Source organism: Dromiciops gliroides, chromosome 2, assembly GCF_019393635.1.
Source record: "Dromiciops gliroides isolate mDroGli1 chromosome 2, mDroGli1.pri, whole genome shotgun sequence".
Lineage (NCBI taxonomy): Eukaryota > Metazoa > Chordata > Mammalia > Microbiotheria > Microbiotheriidae > Dromiciops > Dromiciops gliroides.
In genome coordinates, this window is record NC_057862.1 from 662,643,265 (window position 1) to 662,655,045 (window position 11,781).

An 11,781-nucleotide genomic window follows, 5' to 3' on the forward strand; every position below is an offset into this window, starting at 1 on the left:
GCACCACACCATCCATACTTGGAACCATCCATTACAACTTCCATTACCGAGAGAGAGACCCCCTTTCCCCCACTGTGACTGTCATAGGACAATCTATTTCTATTACCTTTATGGAGATGGACAATGGAGGCATCCTTGATAACTTGGGTGGGGGGGATAATCTCTTGCCATATAACCTGGAAAATTTCAGTCAGTTTTTGTATGAGCAGTGGACCCCCTGTGTTCTAAATTTCAGCTGGAGTAGAATCAGCACCAGGCACGTTGCCATGCAAGAGGAGGCTAATGGCATTCCAAACCTCTTCTTCAGTTGGAAGTTCAGTTAGAGAGGGATTGACTTCAACCTGAGGTATACAGTCAATGGATTCGCTATTGATTGAGGATGGTCTGTTGAGAATACTTGGAAGTCTTCCGCCCATTTCCCAGGGATGTGTCCTTATCACTAATCAGTGGGGCTCCATCAGCTCTGAGTAGTTGAGATGCACCATAGGTCTTTGGCCCATAAATAGCCTTCAGGGCATCCTAAGAGCACTTTGGATTGTTACTATCAGCATAAAACTGAATTTCTTCTGCCTTCTTACTGAGCCAAGAACCATGTATCTCTAAGCTTCGCATGTACTTTTTCTTCTTTTCTTTTTCTTTTTTTTTGCGGGGTGACAGGGGTTAAGTGTACTTGCCCAGGGTCACACAGCTAGTAAGTGTCAAGTGCCTGAGGCCAGATTTGAACTCAGGACTTCCGGAATCCAGAGCCCGTGCTTTATCCACTGTGCCACCCAGCTGCCCCTGTACTTTATTTTTTGTTTTGTTTTGTTTTGTTTTTTTGCGGGGCAATGGGGGTTAAGTGACTTGCCCAGGGTCACACAGCTAGTAAGTGTCAAGTGTCCACTGTGCCACCCAGCTGCCCCCTGTACTTTATTTTTGATGGAGTTAAATGTTCCCTTCTTAGAGACAGATGAACTATCCTGCTGGCAAACCTTGTGGAGTTCTTGAAATTCATATCTGAATTTCCCCACCATTTTCATCAAACTAATCTTGATTTTTTTTTTTTAGTGAGGCAATTGGGGTTAAGTGACCTGCCCGGGGTCACACAGCTAGTAAGTGTTAAGTATCTGAGGCCGAATTTGAACTCAGGTTCTCCTGACTCCAGGGCTGGTACTCTATCCACTTCACCACCTAGCTGCCCCCAATCTTGATTTTTGTGAGTGTTTTGGCCAGATGAATAAATACAGGGCTGAGGAGTGGAGCTGAGATGGTAGAGAAGAGGCAGGAACTCTCCTGAGCTCTCCCAAATTCCTCTCCAAATATCTTTAAAAGAATGCCTCAAAACAAATTCTGGAGTGGCAAAACCCATAGAAGGTTGGCATGAAACAATTTTCCAACCCAAGACAACTTAGAAAGTTGATGAAGTTACTCTCCCTTCTCTATTCTTTCCCCTCCTGATTGTGCTCCCATTCACTCACACACCCCAAAATATAGAATCTTATACTTAGAGGGGAATATACATTTTAGTTCACAGAATTCCTCTTCTAACCCTAAGTCCTCTTCCAACCCTTAACTAGGCTCTTGAAGTTCACAATAAATCTTTTGCCCTTTAGATCCTTTGTCCCTTGATTCCTCTTTGTTCTTTCTTTTAAACCTTAATCAGGTTTCTTTATTTTAAGCAACAGCCCCAGGTTTCTTTTTGTCCTAGGAGCATGAAAATAATATTTCATTGTTTTGTCCTGATTTTATGTTTCTTGTGTTTCTCTTGTTCAGAATGTATACAGGCAGAATGTTCTGATTGCCTCTGGTTTCTTTTTGCAAGTGTCAATCAACAAATCTTTATTAAGCATTGACTTTGCCTCAAATTCCTATCTTTTGTTGAAGGGTCATAAGTTTTATTAATAGTCTGTTTTGGAAAATGTATTATAGGCATGACTCTGTGTGTGTATGTGTGTGTGTGTGTGTGTGGATGTATGTGTGTAGGGAACCTCATTTTTTTTTTTGGCTTTTAGAATAGCCTTTTCCATATTTCCTCTGCTTACTCTGACATATAATCTTGAATTTTTCAAGTTGAATTTCCTCTATAGCTGAAGGTCTTTCTTCTGAATACTTGAAACATTTGTTCCTTGTTATGGAAATCATGAAACTCAAGCACTGTATGACATGGTTTTAAGAAGTGAACTTTTCTTTGATAGAGATCTGTGGATGCTACTAATTATCATTTTGCCATGTTTTCAAAACTTCTGGGTAGTTTTCTTCTATTATTTCCTGCAGTATAGTATTCAGAATTTAAGTTCATCATTTTTTCCCTTTGGGAAACTGTCTCCAAGGTAGCTAACAGATGGGAGCTGTTGTAAATTCAGGTTTTTAGAACAGGAAAAATGGCCCAACAGAAAGAAGAAGAATAAAAGTAGGTCAACAGATTTCAAAGATATAGTTGCCATGCACAAATCAAGGAGACATGCTGATGTTGCTAGTGAGTTCTTGACCCTCTCTTGTCTTTCTGTCACTTGTGGAGACCTGCCCATAATTGTCTAGTCTGGTTGGGTAAAGAGTTAGGAACAAGTTTTCCCCACCCCTACCCCCCACTGGTACCTCAATCCATGGTTTCTGCCTCCAACACTTGGTGGCCACACAAAGGCACCAGCCTCAGCCCTGTCACCATTTCCTTCTCTTTGTTCACTCATGCACTGGCAGTAGGCTTCATCCCATATTCTGTCTGTGCTAAGCTTTGTCAAGTTCCCTGGTTTCAGGCTTTTAGGATTCCTGAGCATGGATTGAGTTGGCACCTGCTCTCTCTTCCTCCTTGCTCAGAGGCCTGCCAGAGCTAGCAGAGTCCTCTGCTGTGGTTCTGACCAACACTGGAGGTTGTACCTGCTTCATGCCTCCAGTGTTAGGGGTTCAGTGTGGGGTACACACTGTCTCCAGCCACCCACCTATCTCCACAAGCACTTACTTGTGTCTGGCCTTGTTCCCCACTGACCCCTGGCACCGTGAAGTCCCCTCTACACGTGCTACTTACCAGGACTTCTACATGCCTCTGACTATCCCTTAAGCAGTCCTGGACTAGAGGAAAGACCTATGCTTATTGTTTCCCTTTGCTTATGTTGCTCATTTCTTTATCTAGAGCTTTTAAAAAAGCCTTGTTTGTGGGCAATCTTATCCTGAGGAAGATAGGCTTTGTTGTCATCTTTTGACACTTCACCAAACCCTACTGAGAGGCAAGGCACTGGAGAATTGAAAATGACAGATAAACTAATTGGGTCATTTGTTCAAGTAAAATTTTTTTTAAAAGGGCAATGATTGTCCTTCAGATGTTGAGGGTCTAAAGTCCCTGAGCCTATGGCACAAGGCTCCTTCTTGGCATGATACAAAGACTAAGAAAAGGCACCTTGCCCCACTTCTGGTGTTTCTATAACCCTTAGGGTTAAACTAACTAGGGTTAGTCCAAAGCATAGGAGACTGAGCTGGCAGTCAGGCATGGGCAATGTGAGAAGGTATTTTTCTTGCCCAGGAAGATTTATAGTATGGATTTGGTTTATGGTTTTTTTAGGCTTTATTTTTCAGATTTTTTTTCAATGGGGTTGTGGCTGCTGGGGGGCACAGACCTGAAAAGAATGGACAGTCAATAAACATTTATTATGCCCCTACTATTTGCACACACTTTGCCAATCACTGGGAATACAAAGAAATGTAAAAGTCCCTGCTCTCAATGAGCTTACAGTCTAATCAGGACAAGCATATGCCAACAACTAAATACAAATAAGATGGTATACCTTGTTTGTGTGTGTGTGCATATATATATATATGCATGATATATATATCTATATATAATAAATTAGAGATAATGGAGGAAAAGCATTAATAGAATTAAGGGGGAGACTGAAGACTAGTGAGAAAGGGGATGAGAGAAGGGGCAATCTGCTGGAGAAGATGGGATGGAATGGAATCAATTGTGTATATAGAGGGTTTAGCCTTGGCAAGGAGAAGGGCCAGTTCTTCACATGAGAAAGAAGGAAGAGAGAGTAATGCTATGAGATGAGGAGGTGATAGGAGGGAATCTCTCTCTCTCTTTTTTTTTTTTTTTTAGTGAGGCAATTGGGGTTAAGTGGCTTGCCCAGGGTCACACAGCTAGTTAAGTGTTAAGTGTCTGAGGCCGGATTTGAACTCAGGTACTCCTGACTCCATGGCCGGTGCTCTATCCACTGCGCCACCTAGCTGCCCCAAGAGGGAATCTCTTGGTGAATGACTTCAAAGTTTTCAATGAAATATGAAGCAAGGTTCTCTGCTGAGAAGGAAAATAATAGTACCCATCTCCTAGGGTTGTTATGAAGGTAAATGGCATAATAATTGTAAAGTACCTAATAGGCGCTATCCTTTTGTTTTTGTTCAGTTATGTCTGACTCTCCATTCCCCCATTTTGGGGTTTTACTGATGTGTAATTTAAGATTCTAAATGTGGATTCTAATCTGTTCCCCCAGTTTGGGGGAAACTGACTAAAAATCACTGATAAAACGAGTTTAGGTTTTTAAGGGTTTATTGGAAAATAGAAAGAAAAAGATTGAGAACAGAATTCTAACAGCCTGGCATTCCTATCTTTCCTCAAATTTCCTGTGAAGTCCTCTGCCGCCACCACCATCAAGTCCGGAAGCCAAAAGGGCCAGCGCTCTCTGCGCAGGCTCCCTTTCCTCTTTCCTGTCTCCTCCCAGACCATAGGAGGCTCCTCAAGTTGATTGGCTGGTAGCCTTGATAGACAGCACCCATGAGCAAACGTCATTTCCTGATGCCAAGGAAAAGCCACAATGCCTCTGAGGCATTTTCCTCATGGTGGAGCTTTTCCACAGCAAGTCTCTAGTAGGTGGCGTCATTCCAATCATTACACTGACAAAGATACTGGAGTAGTTTGCCATTTCCTTCTCCAGCTCATTTTACAGATGAGGAACTGAGGCAAACAGTCAAGTGACTTGCCCAAGGTCATATTGGTAGTTAAGTGTCTGAGGCTGGATTTGAATTCAGCATTCTACCTGCTGTGCCACCTAGCTACCAAATATGCCATTACTGTGTATAATGTTCTTCTGGTTCTGCTTACTTTACTTTGCATCAGTTCATATAGGACTTCCCATGTTTTTCTGAAACCATCCCTCTCATCACTTCTTACAGCATGGTAGTATTCCATCACAATCATATACTACAACTTGTTTAGCCATTCCCCAATTGATGGATATCCCCTCAATTATCAATTCTTTGCCACCACAAAATGACAGCTACAAATATTTTTGTATATATAGGTCCTTTTCCTTTCTCTTTGATTTCTTTGATATATAGACCTAGTAATGGTATTGCTGGCTCAAAAGTTAGGAAGTTTTATAGCCTGTTGGACACAGATCCAAATTGTTCTCTAGAATGGTGAGTCCAGTTCACAACTCCATCAATAATGCATTAGTGTCCCAATTTTTCCACAGCCCCTCCAGCAATTGTCATTTCCTTTTCGGTCATGTTAACCGATCTGATAGTTGTGAGGTGGTATGTCTGAGTTGTTTTAATTTGTATTTCTCTAACCAATAGTGATTTAGAGAATTTTTATGATTGCTGATGGCTTTGATTTCTTTGTCTAGAAACTTCCTGTTCATATCATTTGACTATATGAACTGGGGAATGGCTCTTTTTTTGGGGGGGGCGGGACAATGGGGGTTAAGTGACTTGCCCAGGGTCACACAGCTGGTAAGTATCAAGTGTCTGAGGCTGGATTTGAACTCAGGTCCTCCTGAATCCAGGGTCTGCGCTTTATCCACTGTGCCACCTAGCTGCCCCTTTCCTATCAATTTTTGTTAAATAGTGAGTTCTTGCCCAAAAAGCTTGGATCTTTGGGTTTATCAGACTCTAGATAAATGGTCATTTACAATTGTGTGTTGTGTGCCTAATCTATTTCACTGATTCGCCATTCTATTTTTAGCCAGTACCAGATTGTTTTGATAATTACCACTTTGTAATGTGGTTTGAAATTTGGTACTGTTTGGTTGCCTTACCTCATTTTTTTCCATTGATTCCATTGATATTCTTCACCCTTGTTCTTCCAGATGAATTTTATTATTTTTTCTAGATCTATCAGATAATTATTTGGCCATTTGATTGGTATGGCACTGAATAAATAATTTAGGTAGAATTGTTATTTTTATTATATTGGCTCAGTCTACCCATGAGCAATTAATATTTCTCTGTTTGCTTAGATCTGTCTTTATTTATGTGAAAAGTATTATGTAATTGTATTCATATAGTCCCTAGTCTTGTCCTGGCAGTTAGACTCTCAAGTATTTTATATTGTCTACAATAATTTTAAATGGAATTGTTTCCTACCCCTTTTTTTCTCTGATTTTGCTCTCCTTGGTTTAAGCCATATTTGTTATATAAAAGGTATTCGGTAGCACTCCTTGATATATTTTTTCCAAATAGTTTGGATAGTATTGGACTTTATTATTCTTTAAGTGTTTGGTAGAATTCACTTGTAAATCTGTCTTATTCTGGAGATTTTTTCTTAGGGAGCTCATTTATTGCTTATTCAATTTCTTTTTCTATTGTGATAAAATAATGGAATTTGGCAGATGCCCAGGGGTCCCACCGGATTGATTTAGTATTGTTTGAGAAACCGACTAAGTACCTACTTGGGATGACTAGATGTAGGCCACGCTTGGCCTGCCCTGAGTGATGTATATTGCTGACATCAGCAGGGGGACCACTCTCTTAGCCATACAGCTTGAAGGACCTCCCTTTTGGGGGAGGGAGAGAAAAAGTAGAAAAGAGAACGCTGAGGCTGGGAGAGCTTTTTCCTGTTGGTGAGCTTCTGAGAGCGGACTGGAGAGGGGCTGTACAGCTGACTCCCATAGAAACTACAGACCCCAGGTGGTGAGTTAATAGAAACGAGGCCAGCTTTTCGAATTAGCTGAGCTGGAAGCAAGTTTAGGGATTGAATCAGTCTTTGCTAGAGCCAGGGAGCTTATCCATTTTTCTCTTCTCCTATTCCCTTGTCCCTGGCTTTATTAACTTCAACTTTGTTGTATATTTTATTCCCATTAATAAAACCTGATTTGTTTGTGGAAAAGAGGCTGTTAATCTCCTTTCTTATTAGCCTGGGAGAAATAACTAAAAAAGGCAGTTTGGAAGAGAGGAAACTTTGGACCTAGAGGTCCTTCATTATTTTCTGAACCCCAATATTATGGCAAGCCACCCAATTAACTCTCCCCATATTAAATTTGGCCCTTACACTATGATTCAAGTATTTTATTTCTTCTGCTAACATGGACAATTTATATTTTTGTAAATATGCATCCATTTTTCTTAGGTTACCAGTTTAGTTGGCATATAATCAGGCAAAATAGCTCCTGAAATTGCTTTAATTTCATCATCACTGGTGGTAGCATTCACTCTTTTCATTTTTGATACTGGTAATTTGGTTTTCTTCTTTCTTTTTTAAAGTAAAATTAACCAATAAGTTATCTATTTTATTCTTTCTTTCATAAATTCAACTCCCAGTTTCATTTCTTAGTTCAATGGTTGGTTTTCTTCTACTTTCAATTTTATTAATCTTTCTTTTGATTTTCAGGATTTCTATTTTGGTGTTTAATTGGGAATTTTAAATTTGTTTTTTTTTTCTAGTTTTTTTTTTTTAAAACTGCATTCTTGGGGCAGCTAGGTGGTGTAGTGGATAAAGCACTGGCCTTGGATTCAGGAGGACCTGAGTTCAAATCCGGCATAAGACACTTGACACTTACTAGCTGCGTGGCCCTGGGCAAGTCACTTAACCCTCATTGCCCCGAAAAAAAATAAAACAAAAACAAAAACAAACCACTACCACCAAAAAAAAAAAAAAACCCAAAAAACCCTGCATTCCTAATTCATTGATCTACTTTCTCTCTCTCTCTCTTTTTCTTTTTTAAGTAAGAGGTTAGATGTATAAAATTTCCCCTAAGGACTGCTTTATCTTCATCCCAGAAATTCTGATATGTTATCTCACTGTCATTATCTTTAATGAAGTTACTGTTTTTATGATTTGTTTTTTGACCCACTAATTCTTTAGGATTTGATTATTTAGTTTCTAATTAGTTTTTTTTGTGGGGGGGGGCAATGAGGGTTAAGTGACTTGCCCAGGGTCACACAGCTAGTAAGTGTCAAGTGTCTGAGACCGGATTTGAACTCAGGTACTCCTGAATTCAGGGCCGGTGCTTTAACCACTTCGCCATCTAGCTGCCCCTAATTAGTTTTTAATCATGTTTCCAATGTCCTTTATTAAAGGTAATTTTATTGCATCATGGTCTGAAAAGGGTACATTTAATCTTTGTTTTGCATTTAGCTGTGAGAGTTTTATGCACTAATACATGGTCAGTTTTTGTGAGGGTGCCATGTCCAGCTGAGATAAAGACATATCCTTTCTATTTCCATTCAATTTTATCCAAAGGGCTATCACATCTAACTTCTAAAATTCTATTCATTTCAGAAACCCCCCCCCCACTATTATAACTTTACTGTCTAATTTTCTTCTGTAACTCATTTAATTTTTCCTTTAAGAATTTGGATGCTCTGCCATTTGGTGCATATATATTTGGTATTGATATTACTTCACTGTCTATGGTGCCTTTTAGCTAAAGGTAGTTTCCCTGTTTAATTAGGTCTATTTTTGGTTTTGCTTTGTCTGAGAGTATGATTGCTACCTATGCCTTTTTTACCTTGGCTAAAGCATAATATACTTTGTTTCAACCCTTTATTTTAACCTAATTATGATTACTAATTGTATTTCCCTCCATCTTAATTTCTTTTCTCCTTCTCTCTCTCTCTCTCTCTCTCTCTCTCTCTCAATCTCTTTTACCCTATCCCTCATCAAAAGTCTATTTTCCTCCCGCCCCATGACCCCTTTACTCTACACTCCTTCTTATCACACACCCCCTTTCCCTTATTCCCTTCTCCTTCTACTTTTCAGTAGGGTAAGGTAGATTTCTATATCCAATTAAATATGTATATGGGCCCCTATGGGGAGCAGTGGATAGAGTGCCAAGCCTGGAGTCAGGAAGACTCATCTTCAAGAGTTCAAATATGGCTTCAGACACTCACTAGCTGTGTGATCCTGGATAAGTCACTTCACCCTGTTTGCCTCTGTTTCCTCACCTGTAAAATGAGCTGGAGAAGGAAATGGCAAACCACTCCAGTATTTCTGTCAAGAAAACTCCAAATGGAGCCATGAAGAATCAGACATGACTGAAACAACTGAAGAATAAGTGTGTTTATATAGTCTGCCCTTCTTGAACCAATTCTGATGAGTGAGGTTCAAGTGTTCCCTGCTAGTTCCCCATTTCCCCTCCACTGTAAAAGCTCTTCCTTGTAAAAGCTCTTACCTCTTTTACCTGTGATGATTTAGCCCATTCTATCTCTTCCTTCTCCCTTCTTCTCTCTCATCCCTCCGTTTTTTTAGATTGACTCACATCTGTGCCTTCTATGTTATCCTGTGTGTATCTTGTTTACACATAGTTGTTTCCACCATTGGACTGAGTTCTTTGAGAATAGGGACAGTTTTTGTCTTCTCCTTATCTCTAGCACTTAGCACAGTGTCCAAAACATTTGTCATGGGGGAAATATAGCCTTTAAGAGTTCATGTGGTAATTAACTGTTACAGAAATAGTTTTATTACAATAAAGAAATTATAGAGGTAAAACCTAAGTTTTATTATCCCCAACCACAGGTTCAGGGTTTAGAAAAAAAATTAACCTGAACAAGGTTAGGATTCTAAAGAGCTTTTTTTTTTAATATACAGGCAAAATTATGCTAAAGAAATAATTCATTTACACATTACAATCTCCTACATTCTTTGAGGCTATGACAGTTAAAAAAGACAAATTCATAATCCCATGTTTCTTTTAATATCTTAAAAGATGAACAAACTTAGTCAAGCAGAATCATAATCTCATAAATTTTCTAATCAAACAAACCTATTTAATTAGACTCTATAAGTAAACTAAGTCAGGCTACTGATTAAACTTTTTTTTTGGAGGGGGGCAGGGCAATGAGAGTTAAGTGACTGCCCAGAGTTACACAGCTAGTAAATGTCAAGTGTCTGAGGCCAGATTTGAAATCAGGTTCTCCTGAATCCAGAGCCCATGCTTTAATCACTTCGCCACCTAGCTGCCTCTATAGTTAGAGGATTCTCAATGGGCTGGTTGAGGGGGAAGGGATTTACATGTTTCCAAGATAACTGAGAAGTCAGAGACAGTTGGGATTCTTCTTCTTGGGGTTGTCAAAATAACCTTTGGTTTCTATTTTAGGATTTTCAGTCTCCCCTTAAAAGTGTTATTCCATCAGTCAGCTTTTGTTCAGCTGTGGTTAATATTAATGGAAGACTGGCTACAGGTTAGCCTAAAATTGCAAGAGGAATAGCCTTGAGCCCTGGATGATATAAATGAAGTAAAGAAAATTAGAAATAAAAAATTCCCATATTAGCATTAAACTAAACTTCTTGAAGATAGGAAAGGTTTTTGTCATTTCTGTATCCCTAACACTTAGCACAGTGTCCAGCACATGTAGATGATTAATAATATCTCTTGACATAAGTACTTAGACTTTATGCCAGTGGGTGCTTGTATTAAAGATTGGTATTATTTTATTGGGCAGCTAGGTAGCAGAGTGGATAGAATTCCAGGCTTAGAATCTGAAAGGCTCATCTTTCTGATTTCAAATCCATCCTCAGACATTTACTAGTTGTGTTACCCTGGGCAAGCCCCTTAACTCTGTTTGCCTTGGTTTCATCAACTGTAAAATGAACTGGAAAAGGACATGGCAACCACTCCAGTATCTTTGCCAAAAAAACCCAAATGGGTTCATGAAGAGTTGGACATGACTGATCGACAACGTTTCCCTGTTGTCTCTCTTTTTTTTTTTTTTTTGCGAGGCAATGGGGGTTAAGTGACTTTCCCAGGGTCACACAGCTAGTAAGTGTCAAGCGTCTGAGGCTGGATTTGAACTCAGGTACTCCTGAATCCAGGGCTGGTGCTTTATCCACTGCGCCACCTACCCCCCCCCTTGTCTCTTTAAAACATGTCCACTTTTACTGTGGCCTTGTCTGAGATCATGATTGCTACCCTGGATTTTTTTTGAGCTCATCTGATAAAAACGGGTCAGGACTGCACCTATGATTTTATCCCTATGGGAAGATACAAGATGAAGAGACTCTTTTCCAAAGCAGTTCAGCATGCTCAGCCAGGGATCGTTTTGCATATTGACCTGGAGAATTAAAGAGTTTAAGTGACATTCAAGGTAACACAGCCACTTTGTATCAGAGGCAGGATTTAAACCCAGATCTTCCTGGTTTCAAAAAGCTCTTTAATCATTAAAAGAGAAGTTGCATTTGAGCCAATTCACTAGTAGCAAAATACATTTTGCTGCTGCTCCTTATTTTAATTTTCTGTGGGTCTTTATGTTTAAATTGTTTTTAGTAAAAAAAAATTCCATTTAAAAAAATTTCAAGTATTTTCCTAAATTAAAATGTAAGCTCTTACACCTAATTATTTTGTGATCTCATCTGTAAAAAATGAGAGAGACAGAGACAGAGACAGAGAGACAGAGAGAATGTTGACACAGGTGCACATGACCTATGGTGGAGTCACCCTGGCACGGGAGGGGGTGAAGGGGGGGGGGGCGGAAGGAAGGTATTGGTCACCAAGAGACAAAATGACATTCTGCCTTAGCCTAGTGCGTGTTTGGGAGTAGCCTAATTCTATTGGCTGCGCCTCCGAAACAGTGCCCTGCATCTTTTGATCTACTGCT